Source organism: Bidens hawaiensis, unplaced genomic scaffold, assembly GCF_021521415.1.
Source record: "Bidens hawaiensis isolate Kalapana, Puna unplaced genomic scaffold, B.hawaiensis_p1.1 tig00001910_1, whole genome shotgun sequence".
In the NCBI taxonomy this organism is placed as follows: Eukaryota; Viridiplantae; Streptophyta; class Magnoliopsida; order Asterales; family Asteraceae; genus Bidens; species Bidens hawaiensis.
Window position 1 is genome coordinate 50,778 of NW_027491105.1, and position 12,261 is coordinate 63,038.

The 12,261-nt window shown below is 34.4% G+C and overlaps 1 pseudogene across 1 annotated transcript; it reads left to right on the plus strand.

The window, feature by feature from the left end:
* Positions 1-7,234: 7,234 nt before the first annotated feature.
* Positions 7,235-10,207, plus strand: LOC143598831 (homogentisate phytyltransferase 1, chloroplastic-like; annotated as a pseudogene). Its single transcript, XR_013147191.1, has 11 exons — positions 7,235-7,322; positions 7,693-7,970; positions 8,086-8,169; positions 8,266-8,366; positions 8,413-8,521; positions 8,621-8,722; positions 9,242-9,337; positions 9,438-9,509; positions 9,619-9,714; positions 9,825-9,929; positions 10,056-10,207. The product of XR_013147191.1 is annotated as a homogentisate phytyltransferase 1, chloroplastic-like (transcript).
* The last annotated feature ends 2,054 nt before the right edge of the window (positions 10,208-12,261 follow it).

Genomic DNA, 12,261 nt, shown 5'->3' on the forward strand with positions numbered 1-12,261 from the left:
TATTCCTTCTACAGCACAGGTTACTGCCGTCGAGACGTCGGCTCCAGCAGTTGTGTCTCTACCACCCCAATCGCTTACTCCACCGGTGGTAGTTGCACGATTTGTTGAGTCCACAGTTACTACTACTGCAGGGTTACCAAGTGTACCACCTGCGGTCACTTCTGCTGCTGATGTCCCGCCGACTCCAACGTCTACTTCAGACTCCGAAAGGATTGCTTCGCTAGAGCGGATTGTAGCTGAACAGTCAAAGACCATACAAAGCCTAGTGGAATCCAATCGCCTGCAAGCATCCCTCCTGGTTGCGCACGGGAAAGTAATAGATGCCTTCAAAGAGTTCTTGGCATCTCAGGGGGAGAAGACTTGTAGGGGAGATGAGTTGAGGACAAAACGGAGAAAAGATCAAGACGATGATCCCAATGCACCGGAAGGTGCAGGTGGTGAGCTGCCAAGAATCTCTCAGGCTCTTGGGGCTTCCACAGCTGAGGGGGAGTCTACAAGTGCAGCTGGTGACGAGGTGGTAGCGGTTGATGATGATGTCGAAGACGTAATCGACGCATTAAAAGAGCTGGATGAGGATGATGATGATTTTATGCTGGAAGAAGATGTGCTGCCGGTTGATGAGATTGAGAAGATCGGTGAGCAAATTACTGTTGAGAATGTGATAGAGGAAGGGGAGATTGTAGATGACTCCGTGGAACACGAGATTCCGGAGGTTGAGATGCCAAAGATGGGTGATAAGACTGTTGAGGAAGATACTGAATGGGAGGAACAACCGAATTGGAAGGAAGGTTGTGCTCACTGGTTCATAAAGACGAAGAAGCCGGCGATCCCTAAAATGTTCAAAAAGAGTTACAATATTAAGGGATACGCAGAAGCAAAGAAAGGTATTATCTGCTGGATATATGATGAGCAGCTGCGGCTCTTCGTGATCAAAAGATACGATGGAATTCAGTACTTCAGGAGAACGTTGAGATCTTTAAACACACTGCCTGAATGTGAGGTAAAAGATTTAGCCAGATTGGGATTGATAAACCGAAGTGAAGACAACATGGCTAGAATCATCGGGAAGATCGTGTGGAAGGAGTGTATTAAGGAGAAGAAGTTTGAGCTGATGAGACCACAAAAGGGGAAACTTGTCGAAGACAAGGATAGAGGTCTGAGAGCTGATGGAAAGCCTTGGATGATAATGAAGTATAAACCGATCCGGTGCCTTAAGAAGTACCGATGAAGCTCATGCCCAAGGACGTGCTCAAAGATCTAAAATGGTGGTTCGTGGACTGTGAGACAGCGGAGGCGGTAATGGAAGATGTGGATGAACAAGAAGTGCTTAGGGTTTACGACCCGATGCATCTTGTTAATCTATCGCAGGCTGATCTGAAGATGCTCAACGAGAAGAAGATCTTCTACATTCCTGCTTGGAAGGATCAAGCTAGGAAATATCAAGGGGTGGTGTCGGTATGTGTTAGAGAAGGAGCGCACGCGTAAAGGTACAAGATTACAAGACTCAAGCTTTGAAGATCAAGACATGAAGCTACTGCCAAGGGGGAGTCTGTTGGTACATGTTTGTCAGTAGTTCATAGTCTAACGATTGTAATCGAGTCTGTAATGTAATTATGTTTTTGATTATGTTTATGTTTATGTAACGAGCGAAGTTGTCAACAAGTTCGCTTAGGCGAACTTGTTAAACAAGCGAAGTTGTTAACAAGTTCGCTCAGGCGAACTTGTTGAACAAGCGAAGTTATAGACAACTTCGCCTGAGGCGAAGTTGTCGTGTTTATATAAACTGTTCACCGTAACAGTTTGAGTGTTCGAGAGTTAGTGAGTTCGCGAGATTGGTTAGGGTTACGTGTTTACAGGTCAGAGTCTGTAATAGTGACCGCGTGTCACGTGTTCGTGTTATCAATATAACGTGTTTCGGTTATTGCTCGTGTGTTTGATTTATACGTATTCTACGCTCGTATCTAACTACGCAGGGATTCCGCACCTGCGCAGATAGCGACATCCCTTGTACGATCCGTCCAGGAACCTACAATATGCTTTTAAACAAGTAACATATGTTTTAAATAAGTAACGTATGTTTTACATTACTTCCAGACTGGAAACCCGATAAGAAATCGGCTTGTGGTGTGACGGATTTTCAAAGAGTGCCGGGAAAACGCAGATTCATTTAAAACCTAACGGATTTTCAAAGAGTGCCGGAAAACCACCGTCGATATCATAAAGAAAAAGAGGAAGATGGTTGGACTGGAATGAGGGAAGATGAAAGAGAAATGTATATTTTTGAAATATGGTGACTTTTGTGTAGGAAAGAGAGAGTGATAGTGACATAAAGTGTGTGATAAAAATGTATGGATATGTGTAAGAGAGAGAGTGTAATTGTGACATAAAGTAATGAAAAAGTAAGAGTAAAAGTTATTACTTTGATTTAATTGATTTTTCATAAGTACAATTCATGTCACTCACACTATCTTTTGAATTAACTTTATCACACTATAATTAACTCTTTATAGGGGTTATTTAAAAATTTAAAACTCTTTACCTTATAATGGTTATATAGAAAAAATTAATAGTTAAAATGATGGTTTTGATTTGATTGATTTTTTAAAGGTACAATACTTGTCTCCCACACTCTTTTTTGTATTAAATGTTCATAAATTTTGTATAACCCGTCTCTCACTCTCTCTTGCGCATGTATGGGTTATGCAAATATTATAATATACAAATATTAGAATTTGTCCACTTAAATATTAATATTCCTATAAAAAAACATATGTTTTTGCATATTAAAACATACGTTTATAGACAATCGTAACACATGTTTTGCATATTAAAACATTCGTTTATAGACAAGCGTAACATATGTTTTGAAAATGTACGCATATATTTAAAAAAAACTAGATAATAATATTTTTCAATACAAACTCTGAAGACCACCTCACCCCGCCGTCTTTTTTTCCCGTACAAATAAGTTGAAGATATAGTACAAAATTCAAGATTTATTTAAGAATCGCAACAAAAACCAAAATAAAAAGTTTAAATCTTTTTAAGGGTCAACAATAAAAAGAAAAATGCAGCTCCTTTTCTACTCTAAAATTTGTCCACTTAAATATTAATATTTTGATACAAAAAAACATATGTTTTTTTCATATTAAAACATACGTTTATAGAAAAGCGTAACATATGTTTTGCATATTAAAACATATGTTTATAGATAAGCGTAACATATGTTTTAAAAATGTACGTATATATTTTAAAAAAACTGGATAATAATATTTTCCAGTACAAACTCTAAACACCACCCCACTCCACTGTCTTATATTCCAGTAAAAAATAAGATGAAGATTTATTACAAAATTCAAGATTTCTTCAAGAATTGCAACAAAAACCAAAAAAAGTTTGAATATTTTTAAGGGCCAACAATAAAAAGAAGAATGAAGCTCCTTCTCTACTCTAAAATATCAAATTTCAAAAAATGTAAAATAAGATTCAAATCCAAACAAAATTTGCAAGAATATCTTAAAAAAACAAAAATACTAAAATTACCAGATCTGAACTCTGTCAACTTGGTACCAAAAAAAGAAACTAACAACGACGAGATCTTAGTAGTTTTCATCCATAAATTATTGTTCTGAACTTCGTCAATACAAAATGTCCAGATCTGAAAATTTTGTAGAGGAAAATCACTGGATCATGTGGTAATCTCTACTCTAAAATAACAAACTTCAAAAAATGTAAAATAAGATTCAAATCCAAACAAAATTTGCAAGAATATCTTAAAAAATCAAAAATACTAAAATTACAAGATCTGAACTCTGTCAACTTGGTACAAAAAAAAGAAACTAAAAACGACGATATCCTAGTAGCTTTCATCCATAAATTATTGTTCAGAACTTTGTCAATATAAAATGTCCAGATCTGAAAATTTTGTAAAGGAAAATCACTGGATCATGTGGTAAACGCTACTCTAAAATAACAAACTTCAAAAATGTAAATAAGATTCAAATCCAAACAAAATTTCCAAAAATATCTTAAAAAAACAAAAATACCAATATTACCATATCTGAACTCTGTCAACTTGGTACTAAAAAAAAGAAACTAAAAACGATGAGATCCTAGTAGCTTTCATCCATAAATTATTGTTCAGAACTTTATCAATATAAAATGTCCAGATCTGAAAATTTTGTAGAGGAAAATCATTGGATCATGTGGTAAACGATCGGCCGCCGCTACGTGGTGGTGGTCATGGTGTCATAAAAAGTTTCAGACATACCAAGATCTTGACCGCCGCCATCACCTTGCCTGGAAATTGGTGTCGAGGGTTCACGAAAGATGTTATTTTGGTTGCTGGAACATGTTGGTTGTTGATAGTTTAAAGACATAAGATGATGGTTTGGTTTGAAGAACAAGAAGAAAGAAGAAGGTGGTTGGAAGAACAAGAAGTTGAGAGAATAATGTGGTTGGAAGATTAATGGGGTTGGAAGATTAATTATTTTTGAATTGATTGTCTGCATGTGTTTTGATGTGTGACATAAAGCAAGTATACATGAAATGTCCATTTTGCCCTTTTGTATTTTTATATTATGTTTTTTAATATAGATTTTGTACTACCATTAAACATTTAATCTCAACCATCCATCGAACAAGATTAAGGGCTAAGTAGAGTTTCCTGGGTTTTCACAACCGGAGTAAGTTTTTATTTTAACATTTCCCTATATATATATATATATATATATCCACATACATCTACATACATACGCTATCTATATCATTCAATTAACATTCATTTAGCATACACTTACCACTTAAGGTAAGTGTATTAACTAAACGCATAGGGGTATGTCAAGTCCCGTATCGATAATCAACACACGAATTAAACGAATAACTCTCGTTTATATTAATCAGTAAATATAACTCAAAAAACTGATTACAAACTATCAAACCCTAACTCGGTTTGACTCTTGATGAACCCTAAATCGTTTACATCTAGATGAACCATAACTCGGTTACATCTCGTGTGTGTGTGTTTTCAGATGAACCTAACTCGGTTACACCTCACACCACCACATTCTAATGTCTAACCATGACTTGGTTTATATAGACTAACATAACTTGCTAGCCAAGACATTACCTATTATAATTACAATACAATTAGGAAACATAACCACTATGACCTACTTGTCAATATTGGTCCCTCAAGTTTACCGAATTGTGACTTTTAGTCCGAAATTACTTCCAACAGTATGCACACAGCCCCGAAAAACATAACAAATAAAAAGGGCTACAAACTCACATGGGTCATGTTTCTTTCTGAATTAACCGTAATACATTTCCTCAACTGGGCACAACTAACTTTATATCAAGTATAACTATAAATTAACTATCTTTCTATTTAAACAATACTACCCTAGTTAGTGAACTAGTTTTACTTAGCTAACGAGTTTACTGTTTAGAATCGGGTCGCATTCACATACCCACGAATCGTAACGCACGAGTTTACCAGCGCCCAGGTTTTATAGATCAAATAGATACGTTAGTTTGACGAATTTATTTTTAGATTTAATTCCGCTACTGTTACAAATGTAGTTAAAACTAACCGAATTCACGTTGTCTCATCGCTGCAACACCCGGGTTTTATCGACCAATTTCACCGTAAAACGGGCGGGTAAATTATTAGTTATAAATAAAAGAAAAAACACGAAGAACGTTCAAAGACAGAAACATAACTGAAATTACACACCTGATTAAAAGAACTACAGCCTCCAAAATGAAAGGGGAAAAAAGGTAGCCGCCAACGTACGGTCAACAATGGCAGTTTTAGTAAGTCACCGTTGTCAATAATGTCGTTCATTTGTTACTAGTATTGTATAATATTTGTATGGCAGAATTGACTTTTCATATTCTCATTTTCAAGACGATTGACTGTTATTTGAACTCTCCCACCAATCACGTACTATGAATCTAGCTAGTATTAGAATTCAAATTGGCAAGTGCATGACCGGTTTTAATCTTTGCTTTGGTTTTAACCCTGTATTAAAGCCCAGATAGTTCGTGGTTCAAACAATTTAGTATTTTCTGCTGTTGTAGAGTAGATTTGGCCGATCAATCTTTGTTTCATCGACTAAACTAAGAACAACCTTTGAATCATACTGTTCGGGTTGAAATCGATTGTTTTCGAGGTATGTGTTTTGCTTTTAAGTTATATCTTAACGGTATTTAATGTATGTCATTCTGTAAACATACACTCGTACATGTACATATATGATCTATAAGTTATAGCATTCTTTGCTTCTTATATTGGTCTATAGTAGAATATATTACGCACCTACACATGTTAAGATTAGATCATTACAACATCAACTATGTATGCATTTCAATAAATGGAAAATGTAATTCACGAGTGATCAAACACACGAAAACATGGCTTGACAACCAAGACATTTGGTTTTTTTTGTTTTACCATTTGTAGTTTTCTTTTGGTTTTTTTTTATGTATGAGGCTATGAAGCTACTTAGTCGAGTCTAACATATCATGCATATGAATATTATGAATCGAAGATCTATAAAAGTAATTTTCATAAAACTTAGTTTTGCTATTTATAAAAGGCTAGCGGCGTAAGTTATTACCCATATGGGTTCCATTCAATGTAAATAAATGTCTAAATTTATATTGAAGGTATGTAAATATATCTTAAATCTTAAATATATACAAAAGAAACCTTCGAACATTCTTCAAGCCACCAGATCGTTTACTTGTAAATAAATGTTTCTCATGTATTTGACCCGAATTCATGGGTATGGGTCTCATCAAAACCCAGATAGATCTTAAAAGGGTTATAACATCTATTAAATTTAAAATTAATTTCATCAAATATTTGATATGAAAAATGCTATAAAATATGGATATATTAAAACTTAATATCAGATTTCTTTTTAAACAAAATATTATTTACAATAAAGAAATAATTTTATAGTAAAAAAAATAAGCGGGTCATTAATCTCACCAACCCTGATGGTTTTTAAATCAGGTTATAACATCTCATTTATATGTGAAACTCTTTCATCATCAAAACTTAAGTATATTGTTAACTTTATAAAAAATAAAATTAAAATCCCAAAACATATATAGATATTAGAAACGAATAACGTAAAACAAACCATGTAATACAGAGAAAACAAAGCTCGTATAATATAATAAAGTGACAGAAGTTAATTACTCTATTTCAGGAAGGACAAATATGGCTTCTCTTGCTATGGGCTCATTTTGTAAGCCATCTTCGCTTTTGTTTTCTGGAGTCGTGAAGTCGCCTTCCTCTCTTACCATAGGTACGTTTACTAGTTTTGACGTTAATATTGCTAAATGTTTTTTTAATGTGTTTTATGAATTCAAGTCTCTCAGATGACAGAAATTCGTCTTTAAAAGAAATTAATAGTAATTAAAAACAATTATTTTTGAGGGAAAAGTATGTAATTTATACATTTATATTTGAAATTTTAAATACCTCTTTCAAAAAAAGAAAAATATGAGTGAATAAGCTACCAATATCTTATTAATTATTAATCTTTTAGTTTAATCTTTGTAGATTTAAATCAGTAATCTACAATATTTCTTGAATTTAATTGTGTCTGCTAATATTATCTCGTTTTTCAGTATATATTTTTATATTTTCTTATAACCAATGCAATGAACATATAGGATCACAACCTTTAAAGTTTCTTCGGATATCCAATGCTGATCATATGAGCGAGTCCTCAACATTTCAACGAAGAAATACTAATAATCACACGGATAAGACCTTCTATGAACAATTTACACCTCACCTAATGAAAAAAGAGAAGTTTGAACTAAATGCAACATCTAGCAACAATCATCAGTTTGATGCAACTCATGATTTAACAAATCCCATGGAAAAAGCAATCCGTTTCGTGGGCGTTTTGTATAGATTTATAAGGCCGTATGCAGCAGTTGGAACGGTATGTTATAAGAATTTTGAAATATCAATATCATTGGTTATTTATAAAATTCCATTAACATAAACTATGATCGAAATTACACTGACTAGTGACTATGTTTAATACAATTATGTAGGTATTAAGTGTACTAGCCATGTCTCTTCTTAATGTCCAAAAGCTATCAGATTTTTCCCCACTGTTCTTCCTGAAAATGATTCAGGTATTTTAAGAATGAACCAGCCTTCAACCGCGAACAGTTACAATACGCGATTTTCTTATAATAATATTCTTATTGTCCGTGGATTATTACTTTCAGGCTCTTGTTGGAGGCATGTTTATGCAAATGTATGTCTGTGGATTCAATCAAATATGTGATATAGAACTTGACAAGGTTTGGAAAAGAAAGGAATCTTTAGTGTGAACTCGACATGCACTCGCACAAGCGTGTCTATATCATGTATAGAACTATTGTTGACAGTATAATGAATCTCTCAGGTTAACAAGCCATCTCTCCCATTAGCTGCTGGGGTTTCGTTGGGTGGTTTGTGGTTGGGACTGCATATTCAGCCAATGTGGTAAGGTTCTAATGATGTTATGGACTCAATGGCTCTAAAATATGTATGTACACAATATACTTAATTAGTTAAATTTTCTTGTGTGTACCATTCCAGCTACCCTGGTTGAGATGGAAGAGGTTTCCTTTCACGGCAGCTTTTTACATGCTAATGGCTAGAGCACTGGTAGTTCCCATTGGATATTACATGCATATGCAGGTCTTTTTTCCTACTTCTATGCTAGTTTGTATCATGTTGTGTGTAAAAAAAAACATATTTACACTATATCAGAAAAACATAAATAAAAAACAATACAAAAACTCATAGGAATGAGATAATGTACTTGAGGATATTTTTTGGGAAAACTGCGTTTATTTAAACCTAAAATATATAAACTTTTTCTAAATGTCTAAAAGGGCAACTAATTTAAGTGCTCATAAAAATTGCATAATAGGTTCATTGTATAGTTATAAGTAGCTGAAACCAAAGTATAATACTTCTTTGACCACCTTTTCTATCTCTTAGAAAATATTTGCAAATTGAAGTCACCATATGAGACATAGTGACAACAACAAAAGATAAATTTTGGACAGTACGCTGTACGTGAAAAGAATACAAATTTTGAGGAAAAATAATGTTACATAACATTGTTCGCTACCGGTTCTAATTTTGTCTAACCGTCATATTTACTGTTCTTTATGCCTTATTTATATGTACTAAATACATGAAAATCTGCAGAATTCTATCAGTGGAGGGTCCAGTTTACTTTCAAGGCCAATACTATTTGCAGTAGGAATGCTTAGTGCCTTCTCAGTCTCAACAATATTCTTCAAGGTAAACACCATCATAGCTGATCAAACTTCTAACTTTAGTAATCTTCATGTAGTAAGTTAATGGCAATGCTTATCACTGATTTGATTCTTCCTTTTAATAGGACATCCCCGATATTGAGGGAGACCGAATGCATGGAATTAAGTCGCTAGCTATAAAATTGGGTGAAAAACGGGTTAGTATCAAGTACTAAATGTTGTCAAAATTTACACGAACCTTTAAACGTTAAGACGTATTCGGATAAAGTCATTCAGTTTCTAGCACTAACACCTAAATCTTTTCAGATGTACTGGATTTGCATTTGGATTCTTGAAATCGCTTATATTGCTGCTGCATTGGTGGGAGCAACTTCACCCATCGCTTGGAGCAAATATGTAACGGTAAGCTATGAATCTACGCAGTAATCAAAGGAACTTAAACTAGAAACAGAACTTCTTACAGTAGTAATAACATTTAGAATTTGGGTAATGGTAACATTTTTTATGTGTAGATTATTAGTCATCTAGCGATGGGAACAATACTTTGGATACGCGCCAAATCAGTAGATTTGAAGAACATGGAAGTCGTTCAATCTATGTATATGTTCCTTTGGCAGGTAAATTCCATAATTATTTGTATCCGTTATCCTATTATTATACATTGTTTGAAGTAACATAAGTGTTTTATTTGCACCACTGTTTACTTTTCTTTGGTTTGGAATAACTTTTTATATGTGTTGCAGCTCTTCTATGCTGAATATGGCCTTATTTCGCTTGTAAGATGAACTAACAATTTGCAATCAAGAATATTCATATACACCATCCCGGTCGAATAAAGTAAATCTCCGAGGGGACCTTTTACTATATATGAAATTCATCCAGATGAAGGTTCCAAGAAATAACAATACCCTGTGTCATAATAGTTTCTTTTCTTCGTTCCTTTGTAATTTGAGTTATATACTACTCTGGTTTTGGATGAGTCTATGAAATGTGCTCAGGCCTCAGCTCTACATGGGAGTTGAGATTATGTATGTCAAGCATTCATCTTCGTATTTATTGCGTGATTCACACATAACTCATAATCTCCTGAATATATATCTTATCTAATATATCTAGAACTATATTTGATGCACGTACACACAACATATATATAGAACAAACGAAATTGGTACTAGAATACTTGGTGAATTGTTTACATATGGATAATACAATTAAACTTATTGTGGGATTTGGTGGGTTCTAAGAGATCATATATGGCCGTTGCAACTGTAAATATATTCCTTCACCGCTTAAATGATGGGCTGAAAATCAAATATTCTTCTTTTGCCTAACTTCCATGCTCCTTCTTTATCATATCCCATCGTATATGTCTGTTGGGGTTAGATCGGTTCAAGCAAAAAGGGAGAGAAAGGATTGAAATTTAGGAAGAAGTATTTTCTGAATAATATTTCCAAACAAAAGCTTCCCTTGTAAAGGGTACAAAAGACTCCACAACTAAACTACTTCTCTACTAAATTGGAAAACATGGAAACCCATGCATAAACCACGATTCCCTTTATTCCCTCAAAACTAAATTGACTTGAAAAAGTGAACAAGACCAAGTAAAACATGAAAATAATTAAAAACAATAAAACCCACAACAGCAATTAGCATGGCTGCTGCATGCATGTGCATGGGCCTTCACTTGCATGGGCTACTCGGGTGCATAACAATCGACCCCGCTTGAACCCACCTTGTCCGCAAGGCGGAAATCCGGATAGGCCTTGGCGAACCTCCATTTCGTCTCCCATGTGGCTTCCTCACGACCCTGACCGATCCATTTGACAAGAATTTCTGTACGCGGCCGATATTTCCCTTTTCGTATGACCCTCTCGTCCAAGATCGATACATTCTGGTTGTGGTTGAGTAGGAGTAAGGGTTGTGTCATCTATAATCGTTGGGCAGGGCACCATAGCTTGACCCTCACATTTGTGTAGAAGGCTTACATGGAACACATCATGGATTAAAGAACCTGGTGGTAACTGAAGTCGATAAGCAACCTGCCCCACTCGCTTAATAATTTTGTAAGGCCCAAAAAACTTTGGAGCAAGTTTGTTAGACAAACGATTTGCAACAGTAGCCTGCTGATATGGTTGGAGTTTAGCAAAAACAAGGCCCCCTTCCTCAAACTGAACCTCGCGCCTTTTACGGTCTGCTTGTATTTTCATTCGGTTCTGTGCCTCTACTAAATTCGGATTTTTTTGCTAGAATAGGTGACTTTGCAAAAAAATAAGTGGTTTTAGGTGGCTTACTTTATTTTAAGTGATTTTAGGTAATCCTCTATCTCAGATAATGGATTAAGGTGACACTTTAGCAACATTTCCAAGTGGCGATCCATATCATCCAGATTGGCGTCCATGTCATCGCATGTGTGATGTGGCATGGCATGTGGAAGACTCTATCTCAAATAGATGATTATGAATAAAATAAGGATTTATAAAATATACATGTTAGTAACAAAACATACAGAATAATAATATTAACAATAATAACCATAATAATAATCTGATTAAAAGTCATAAATTTATGATAATATATATAATAACTATAATAACAAAATTAGTAAATTGATAATAATTTATATAATAATAAAAGTGGGAGAAACATGCTTTAGTCTCTTGTACATTGTGCATTCAAGTTTGTATCATGTAATATTCATTTTTATATTTCATTTTTTTTACTTTGGTCCCTACACTTTTTCATTGTTTACAAATAAGTCATAAAATATATGTTTTTCACTTTCAACTTTGGTGCCATATACTTTTCAACTTCTACATTTTTTTTGTTTAACGTTTACGTTTGAATTTAACTAGTTAACGCGCTGCAACGCATGCGTGTGGTTGGATGTGATGTCTATTTTCCCATTTAACAGAACCATCGCTACGCGTAGATGTTAAGTTGACTTAGTTA